Source organism: Gobius niger (assembly GCF_951799975.1).
Source record: "Gobius niger genome assembly, chromosome: 11".
Classification (NCBI taxonomy): domain Eukaryota; kingdom Metazoa; phylum Chordata; class Actinopteri; order Gobiiformes; family Gobiidae; genus Gobius; species Gobius niger.
The window spans coordinates 21,125,315-21,136,277 of record NC_136862.1 but is presented as its reverse complement, the minus strand read 5'-3'; positions in this window follow the sequence as shown (position 1 = coordinate 21,136,277).

The following is a 10,963-nucleotide window of genomic DNA, read 5'->3' as shown; positions in this document are numbered from 1 at the left end:
ATTTCCAACTTTCCTAACATATTTGTAGCATTCAAATTCTTCACAGGGACACGTTTCTAAGCACATTTCACAATTTTCAGGGTCATTATTCAGGGTCAGGTTGACAAAAATTGCTAGCTGTAAAACTTGTAAACAACACTGTTGCATATTGGTTTGTGACCTTGTAGTTGTGCCTTGGGAACAACAGATGGAAAAAGGCTCATGGCTAAAATCTGACTGGACATATTGTTGAACATTTAAATTATGTAGATACGATTGGCAGATTTTAGCCACAAACAACGGGATTAATCAAACGACTAAAGAAATACATTGAAATAGCATGAAAGGTAAATGGGTCACATTCAAAACAGAATAGTGATAATCTCCTCAGTAGCATTTGGATTATCTTGTTATAATATTTATTGCTGCAAACAAATCAACCTCCACTTAATACAGTATAATCTTGTTTTGCGTAAATCAGTTTTATTGGAAAATATTTTGGATTGAGTGTTAAGCATCTCAATCTGCCTCTGTTATTTTATTTCCCAACAACATTTTACACTAAAGATATATTCAAATCCCCATAACCAAATTATGGTCTTGAGCTACCATCAATTGTTGTGGCAAAATTTCCTTGTTCAGCAATGTAGCCATATCAGAAAAGTATGGGTTGTGAAATGTGGACGTTTTTTTTTCTTTATAGAAGCTTTTTCCATAAAAGCTTGAATAGATAATTGCGTATGTGTGGGCTTCTTCATAACAAATACAGTAAATGTAGGTTGGAAGAATTTTATGCATGAGGACTGTTGGGTTCCATTAAAATCATACGAGCTTAATGGACTCCGTTCTTTCGGTCATGTTAGTGTTTTCATATAATATTCAGATAGTTTTAATATGGAAAAGATTTGCTGGAGAGAAGCAGATTGCACTCCGGCTGTTTGCACATTTGAGAACATGTTAGCATTAAGCTTTAAGCTCTTTTTATTTTAGCTTATCTTCTGTTTGTTGAAAAAGGCTTAAGGATGCTCTGACTCGACAAAGATTATATAAAAAATGTGCACAAACAACAGGATTAAAACTTAATAATTCCGTAAAACAACCTGCTCTAATCTCTTTGTCCACTGTTATGAGTCCGTTGAGAGCTGTAACTAAATTTGCGAAACTTTCAAGAACAAACGTCCAGAGAGGAGGGACATTTTCCATAAAACAACAAAGTGCTGCTGACTCTCCTGGCAACGCTGCACCACCTTCAACATTAAAAACAAGGTTAAGCTTTCAGTAAAACAAGCAAATACTGTATAGCAGAAGCAGCATCATTGTGTATACCCGCAGCAGAACCCTCATTTTATTTGCTACACACAATATAAACAAACAATGACTGGCACATACGCATTATACTGTATATCTTTACTAGTCCCTTAAAAACATCCAATGCCTGGACATACCCTGACTTTTAAGCTGGATTTAAACATTAAAGCTATTTCTCAAGTGGGATCACTGAACTGAAAGAAGTCTGGGAAAAACCCAAAAGCGTTGACAAAGGCCGTCTATTGCACTACAGTGAGACATTTGCAGCCTGTTTAGACCATGGGAAGGGTGTGGACTGAGCAGTGTTTTTACAACAGACCGCAGCCTGTTCACCTGACCAGCGACATTTCCTCCTGCAGACTCTCACTCTTCTGCCCTGTATTATTATACCACGCTTCTGCCCTTCTCAGAGTGACTAGACAGACAGTAACAAGATTATGTAGTTCAACATACTGTTTATACCTGACTTGGCAGCACGAAAATGCAGTGGTTAAAAATGTCGTTTTTGGATGACAGCAGTGCAGTCTGTTCAGAGTTTGTATTTCAAGCTCATCCTGCTGGTAGGTCGACAAACACTTCACTCCAGTCATACAAATGTGGGTGGTTGCATCAGAAAGGGCATCTGGCATAGAAATCGGCCCAAACTGTCAACAATGTTAAGGTGAAAAGTGAAATGTTAAAGTTATTGTGACAGTTTACACTTTTGTGTCAAGTTCAGTATTGATTCTTGGGCACAGGATGTGTAAATGTTAAAGGCGACCATAATGTATCACAGGCCATATGTAAATGTACCTTTTTCTATGGCACAAATGTAACATAACGTTTGTAAATGTTATTAATGATTAATATTTATCACAGGCATCATCTCATCTAACTAACAAGAAAAACAGGAAAATCTCCTTTTTTTCATAGTTTGCCCAGGAGTGCGACTTATATATCAAGATATATGATTTCGCATGTTTGCTATTTTCCCACTGACAGCCGCTAGAGGGCGCTCTATGCTTGTGTACCAGTATCTGCTACTTCTGTACCACTGAAGATTTAAAAAACGGTAATCGAGCAGAAGAAAGAAAGTTAGGAGTGAGTAAGAAACTTGTGAGGGATTGGCGTAAAGCGGAGGTTACTCTTACTGCAATGAAGAAAACCAAAAAAAGCTAATCGCGTTCTAAAAGCTAGATGGCCACAGCGAGAGGAACGGGTTTAAATGGGAGCTCGAACAGCGTGATTCCGGGAGAGGTTTGTAAACGGTACAGTTACACCTCCATGCCCAGGTAGTTGCCAAGGCTGGTGCCACTTATACTCCGGATTGACTTATAGATGTTTTTTTTTTGTCCTTCATTATCCATTTTTTGGCTGGTGCGACTTATACTCCGGAGCAACTTGTAGTCCGGAAAATACGATGAATGTCAGAATAAATGAACTGCTGGTGAAATTATATCTTTACCACAAATATGAGATTCACGTGACATCCACAGTCGATTCTATTGTATCATAAATGTGGATTAATATGCAGCTCGTTTGTCCGTCTGTGTTTTGATGCCGCCTGTGTAAATACCTGCAGAATAATAGGATTACAGTCTGCTGGTGCTGTGGAGGGGACTCTGTTATTGAGGTGGTCACTTCATTGCTGTTTGTCGCAGTGAGTCATTCTGGTCGGACACTTTAGCAAAGAGCGGTCTTGTTTTTGTACGAAGGCGATTTAACGAGGAAAACACGACGAGACGGGTGTAAATGACAAAAACATAGGAGATTTTGCAGTTAAACGATTGAAATATGAGCGAATATCTACCTTCTATAATATCTGAGAATGTCTTTCTTCTAAAAAAGCTGTCTGAGATAACATCACAACCTTTCTTGACTGCGCTGCAATTCAAAGGCAATTACTCCGACAATCTGAAAATGTGCTGTGTTAATTTATCTGTGCAAACTCTCCTCTGGTGTCATGTCCCATTGAAAATCATTGCCAGGGCCTGTTTTAAGCCTCTTTGACTGTGCACTGCATCCACATAATGAGCTGAAATTCATTATGTACGCTCAATAGCCTTTAGGAAGACAGCTGCCCCGGGATCCTCTGTGGCGCCCTATTTCCTGCTTTTTTTTCCATCGGCTTAAGTCTCAACCAGGAAGTGTCTGTGTGCAAAGTTGATTAGGAGCGAATGGCCCCAAATTATGAAAGTGATTTAGAGCTTCAGTAGAGGAACGAGCAGCGTCTAATGTAATAACGGGGAGAGAGGGATTGGGGGTCGCGAGGGGGGAGGGAGAAGCAGAAAGAGAAAGTCCTAAATGAAATGATTGCCTCCTCATGACAGAGGAATACAGCAGGAAATATTTAGGCGGGGTCAATTAGAGGATTTGGACAGATGCCTTTACTCTCAAATGCATTTTTATACAGTAAATGAGTTCACATTTACTTTTAGCTCAGGCTTTTATGTACTGGAAATAAACAAAAACTTTCAAAAAAGACGAGTGCCCTGTTTGAGAGGCCTTGTATTTCTTATACGGCGTCCGCACATCACTCCTCATCTTTCTGCTAATATCCACTTTCCTTTTTAATGATGATTTGAGCTGACGGTTTCTCCTTTGATGAAGCCGCCCGTTTAATCCCACGCCTATGACTCACTGTAACACGTTATGAAAGAAAACTCCACCGAATTACAAACCTCACTCCCACTCTTCAACTGCGGGGACTGGCAACTTTTATTTTTTTTTAGGATGGCAAAGTTTTTAGGCAGCGATTGGAGGAAAAGTGCCTGGTTGAGTTTGTGTTGATGCAGGGCCCTCGCCTGATTAGAAGGGGTCAGAGGGGAAAGGTTACAGTTAATCTGTTCACTCTGTAGAGGCGCTTGAGGACAGGTCCGAGTGGAGCAGGTGAAAGGAACAGACAAGTGCAAAAACAACCAAGAAAGACTCAGTGGTGTTTACTTAGTCCTCATTTTCTTGATTTAAAAGTCATTGAAGTATAATTTTGCGTGAATTCCACTGCTAAATGACTAAATGCAACTACAGTATAGCACCACTTTTACTTCTGCTGCGATTTGTGAACCGTTCCCTGCGCCTCCATAACTTCAGGTTGTGTCTCAGTTATTCCCACCACCTACTACTACTGCAACAGAAGTATTTCTACTACTACAAGTTTCGATGTTATTCAAAGTTATTCAAATTAACCTTAACCGTAAGATGTTAACTCATTTGAAAGCTAAGACCTGCAAAGTGATCTAAGATTTTTTCCCTCAGGTTGTTTCTTTTTGTGTGCTTTTTCAATGTTGTTTTTTGTCACGTTTTTTGTTGCTTTTTATGGCTTTTTTGTTGCTTTATTGTTGCATTTTTTGTTACTTTTTTGTCACTTTTTGTTGTCTTTTTGTTATTTTTTGTTGTGTTTTTGTTACTTTTTTGTTGATTTTTTTGTCACCTTTTTGTCACTTTTGGTTGTCTTTTTGTTACTTTTTTGTTGTGTTTTTTTACTTTTTTGTTGTGTTTTTGTTACTTTTTTGTTGATTTTTTTGTCACTTTTTTGTTACTTTATTGTTGCATTTTTGTCACTTTTTTGTCACTTTTTTGTTGTGTTTTTGTCACTTTTTCTTGTGTTTTTGTTACTTTGTTGTTGAATTTTTTTCACTTTTTTGTTACTTGTTTGTTGAATTTTTTGTCACCTTTTTGTCCTTTTTTGTTGCTTTTTGTTACTTTTTTGTTGTGTTTTGTTACTTTTTTGTTACTTTATTGTTGCATTTTTGTTGAATTTTTTGTTACTTTATTGTTGCATTTTTGTCACTTTTTTGTCACTTTTTTGTTGTGTTTTTGTCACTTTTTCTTGTGTTTTTGTTACTTTGTTGTTGAATTTTTTTCACTTTTTTGTTACTTGTTTGTTGAATTTTTTGTCACCTTTTTGTCACTTTTTTGTTGCTTTTTGTTACTTTTTTGTTGTGTTTTGTTACTTTTTTGTTACTTTATTGTTGCATTTTTGTCACTTTTTTGTCACTTTTTTGTTGTGTTTTTGTCACTTTTTCTTGTGTTTTTGTTACTTTGTTGTTGAATTTTTTTCACTTTTTTGTTACTTGTTTGTTGAATTTTTTGTCACCTTTTTGTCACTTTTTTGTTGCTTTTTGTTACTTTTTTGTTGTGTTTTGTTACTTTTTTGTTACTTTATTGTTGCATTTTTGTTGAATTTTTTGTTACTTTTTTGTTTAATTTTTTGTCACTTTTTTGTTGTGTTTTTGTCACTTTTTTGTTGCGTTTGCGTTGCGTTTCCATCCTTGCTTCCATCTCATTTTCGTCGCTTTTCTCAAGAAGATTTGAGATTCGGATAAAGCCGAAACGGAGAAAGTGTGTTCGGTTAAAGCGGTCGTTAAGGGGTTAACATCATCCTATAAAAATGACCACAAAATAAGCAAACCTTTGTTTTTTATTTACTTGAAAAACAGCGTCGCTTGAGAAATTGAGAAACTAAGTAGCTGCTGTTATTGAGAAAAGTGACACTGACACAAGCATCAGGTCAGATGTAAAGAGCTGATCACGGACATGTTGCAGAATGTAACAAAACAAAGACGTCGTCAGATTATCGCTCCACTATGTGACATTTGTCCATGTGGTGTGTGTTTGTTCAGTCCGACACATGTACAGCAGAGCACTTTTCTAATCACTGTTACAGTGTTGGCACGAGCCTCATTTATGATCCCGCAGTGACTGATATTTCTCTGGCTCTGTACATTTAAAGCATAATCTGTAATCTATGTAAATGAAAACCGCTCGCTCGCTCGTGCACTGCCCTGCCCAGACATGCTCCACCACAGCAGCACATACCTCTGTTAGTGCCTCACGTGGTTTTATTATAGTCTGTGATGCTGCCCTTGTGCCTTCATGTCTCTGGCACGACATCGAATCAAAATCTCACTGTGGTTTTCCCCAAATATTTGTATTTAACTTATTTGGCAATTTAATTTGATCTTGAGTGGCCGGTGTGTCCCATTTCTCATATCTTCCATTTGTGCATTTATATAGTTTTGATAGTAGTTTGATGAAAAGGGTGATAAAATAGTAAAAAGCTGCTCGTCACCACAGCAGAAGTGGCATTACATAGCAACATTATTGAAGTTATGGATATTTTTATGGCTAAATGTTATTTATGTTTTTATTTTCAGTCAGGGGATTGTGCTAAATGCTGTGCTTGTATTCTGCAGCACGTCGTCTCGCGGCTGTTGAAGGAACTGTGCCGTATCAGGAGTTAAAAAATTGACTCTGAATCAATGATCCATTTATTTCCTGGGCCCAAAACTTCGATCCATTGAGGAACCTCTGCTTCTAGAAAATACTTTTGTTTTAAACTTGACATCTGGGGCAGTTCAAGACTATGATGACTATTTTATTTTATTCCGTTTTATTGAAAGCCTGCATTTCAAGCTGAATCTATACCCAGCTCACTTTTCGTACAAGTGATTGAACTCTCAATCTTCTCATCCATTGACCTACATAGCTACATTATTATTAATGATGTGATCTATGTAGTACGGATGTGTGTACTGTATATATTATCACATTGTTTTGATGCATAGGCACAATGCCCCAATTATGTCATTATATAGCGTTTTCACTATAGATTATTAAATAGTAGTGGTGCAGACATAAAAGATTAACAAAAACAACAACAACAACAACAAAATAATTTAGGGCAATTTTGAAAGAATTTGTTATTGTGATAGTGACAAGCTTTCCGTTAAAATCAAGATTCAGTTCACAATTTTACACATGGCCAAGAGCATCAACAGTTGAGCGAACACTGTAATACAACCTAATAAGAATCATACAGCTTTCTGAACATGTTTGTGTTTCTCAGACTGTGGTGCTCAGGTTCCTCTGCTGATCATATTCTTGAATTCCCTGTTTAGAGCTACTTTATTCAAGGTTTAGCACTATTGTTGACCTGGTTTAGTTCTAGTTTAGGTCTGGTGTGTTGCCTTATGGGCACGTTTCATAGGTGGTCCTCGACTTCAACAGGTTTTAACTAAACTAAATAACACAAAATAGAACAGAATATACAGTACACATTGTTAATGTTTGTTTTTAAATCACTGTATGGACTTGCACCTTCCTATTTATGTGACCTGCTTGTTGCACATCAGCCTAGTAGAGCGCTGCGGTCTGCAGGACAACACCTGCTGGAGGTCCAGGACCAAAAGTAAGCAGTGGGTGATCGTTCCTTCTCAGTGGCTGGTCCGAGGCTCTGGAACTCTCTGCCTGTTGAGTTACGAGCCGTCACTGACCTGACACTGTTTAAAGCGAGGCTGAAAACATACTTGTTTAAAGCCGCTTTTGACTGCTAATTGCACATGTGTAATGTATATGTTTTTTCTTAAATATGTTGTGCTAAAATTGTTTTTATTATATTGCACTTATGGAAAGCACTTTGGTTCAGCGGGTGCTGTTGTAAAGCGCTATACAAATAAAGGTTGATTGATTGATTGATTGATTAAAAAAGATCTGAATTTACAAAATAAACCTGCGCTGTGAACAAAACAAAGAAGCTCGAATGATTTCATGTACAATAAAAACGCTCCATACACATATAAAATTTCACTGAAATGCTATATGTAATGGATTTTTTTCATGGAATAATTAAAAATCTGGTGAAGCCATGTGCCAACGGTGATTTGCAAGTGACAAGGATGATTCAGAAGCAACATTTGTGTAGACGCCCACTCAAGCAGCACTTTGTCTTATAAAATGCACCCACCACATGCCAACGCACAGAAAAAATAATAATAAGATGTAGGCAGCCGCACAATTACCACGGAGGAGCTTACAATATTGATATGTGCTCTCTGTGTTCTATGCCATACAGTTGTCAGGAGCTACAGCTGAAGAAGAGCGCCATCTAGTGGGAAGATTCCCTAATGAGTAACTGGAGGACAATTATCCACGTAACGTATTGATTGGTAGTTAACATTTACTTTCTGTCGAATGGTCCGTAAAATGAGTATGTAAGGTTGATTTATACCCTCGCACTTTTCTTCATTTTTATGAGGCAAGGGGACTGCAGGTGCGCTGTGATTGGTGGACACGTGGGCTGGGCCACAGATGTGCTCCCTGATTGGCCACATATGATCAGTGGTTTAAAGTCTCATTGGTTTTCTCTATGACTAGAACATAAACGTACTTCATAAATAAGTAATACGCGCGTACATTCATTGAGCTTCCCCGTTGCACCCCGCAGGTCGCCGATTGGAGAGGCAGGTCTGCTTGCATCAGAATATATCACACACACGGTGACTGCAGATGCATGTTACGTAAAGACACAGCCTGCCTTTGCTGTGGGATACCCTTGGCGGAGTGAGGGTCATATCCAAGGGACTTAAATAATGCAATGAAACTGCAAGGTGATGTTTCATTTTGCATGCAGCACAAACTTGCCTGCTGCGAATTGAGCCACATTACAATTATATGTGGCTACAATTTTCCTTTGTGAGAAATGGTTTCTTTTGAACTAATCCTCGATATTCTGTTATTCTGGGGGTCTCCAACGGTTTCCCCCTTGAGCTGAAATAACAGCATACATACTACTATGACATGAACTATGAAATTGAACTTTTTTGGCAAGACAGAGTATAGAGAAAACCCTGAATAGTGGAGAGAAAAGAATACATTTCTTCTACATTACATACCAAAATGTTTGCCTTCTAAAAGCATGAGTAGTGTCTTCAAGTCTTTTGCGGCAAGAAAAAATCTTTGAGGGCCTACTTCGAGGTGCTACATATTAAATACTACAATGTTTATATAAATTCTTTGCGGATGCTGTTTTTAAGTCTCTTTTAACCTATCTTTTATCTTGGCTGTTCAGCAGTCAATTTACCGCATCCAGCATAATCCTCACCTCAAACAAACCGGCTTTATATGACTATACACCCGCACATCTCCTCTTTGTTATTCCTCTTTGCCTCCTGTCTCTGGCAAACTCATCCAAGCCTCAGATCTGCTCCCTCAAACTCTGCCTCCTCCTGTCTATCTGAATGAGTTAAACCGTTTGGAACAGTGTGATATTATTGTAAATCTTAAAGACACGTCAACAAAGTAGAGACAAATAGAAATGGAAAAACAAAATAGCTGCATCGGTCTATGTGAGGCTGGTCCTTATCTGAGCAAAAGCAATTAATCAAACGCCGCCTCTGTCATTCTGTTCCCTGATATCCCCGCTTCACTGAACAGGCTGATAGAGTATGTGTTTCTGATATAGTCAAATGTACGCTCCCTGCATAATTCAAAACTGTAATATGGGGACGCATGTGCTATCGAATGATCATTAACACGTCAGCAAATCATTGTGGTGAAAGAAGATCAAATGTAGTAAAAAAAATAATGACCCAAATGACTTCAGAATATGTGAAAAAAAAAACTATATCTGACTCAAACCAGCATCTTTCTGTCTAGAATGTGTCTCACTTCAGGCCTATAGTCGCAGATATACAGTTGGTTCCTGCCAAGTCCACCAACCATTACAATGACATAAACCAGTGTTAATTTTGACAACACATTTTAATTTAGTTTTAGTCTTAGTCTTTTGACGAAAATGTAATTCAATTTTAGTCAAGATTCAGTCAAAAAAATATCTTCAATTTTAGTCTAGTTTTAGTCGACTAAAATTGCAAGTAAATTTAGTCGACTAAATGAAAATGAATTTTTGTCGACTTTTCCTTTATAACATTAATTATAATCATATTTAGTCTTGTTCCTCTGCTTCATGGAGCTTTGTTCCCACATGAACAAAGCTCAGAGCTGTTCCTTTGGCAGTGAATTTACATGACATGAGGCTTTTTCTGACGGTCAATAGAAGTTTGGATGATTTTAGTCTCTCCTTTTCATTTTTATTTAGTCTTATTTTAGTCGACTGAAATATCTGAACATTTTAGTCATAGTTTTAGTCTCAAGAAAAACTTTTAATTTAGTTTTAGTCCAATTTTAGTCGTCAAAAATATCACTTTGACTAAAATTGAGACTAAATATTTTAGAAATTAACAATGACATACACTTTGATTTTCACGCTTGTCTCCACTGAAGTTCTGCATTATTTCAACAGTAGCTCCCCATCCTCCTGCTGTGACGCGGACAGGCCGGTAGGTGTCGCCGTGAGACCGCAGTTGGAGGCGCGCGCACTCACAGTGGACGCCAGGTGGCTGGGATTAAGCGGAGCCTCGCTGTAGCTAAAGCTGCTGGTGCTATATACTGTCTGAGCTGTTCAGACTCGTATAGAGCCACACTGAGAACAGCTGAGCGCGCGCTGGGCCTCTGCAACTGTTGGACATAGTTTCCCCCCCCCCCCCCGCTCCTATCTTTGACATGGGACAGTTTAACACAAATGCTGCCCTCATCTTGCCTTACATGTGTGTTGCCCTGTTAGCAGGCCAGAGGACATTTAGCACAAATACTAACATTGTGCTATACACTTTGATGGAACAGAAGCTTGCTCATGTTTTCAGTTGTTGCTTGAATCTTTTTGACTTCCCCATTTGCAAAGCTTATATATTCATCTGCACATTCAGGAAACATAGGCCTAACTGTTCCCTGGGCTGAAGAAGATAAGATTGACACAAAAGTCACATCACATTATTGCAAAAATAATTCAGTGTTGCTTTGATATGATAGTCACTCTCTAGCTTTAAGGTAGCAATTTTCCTCCACGGCGTGATGCGTG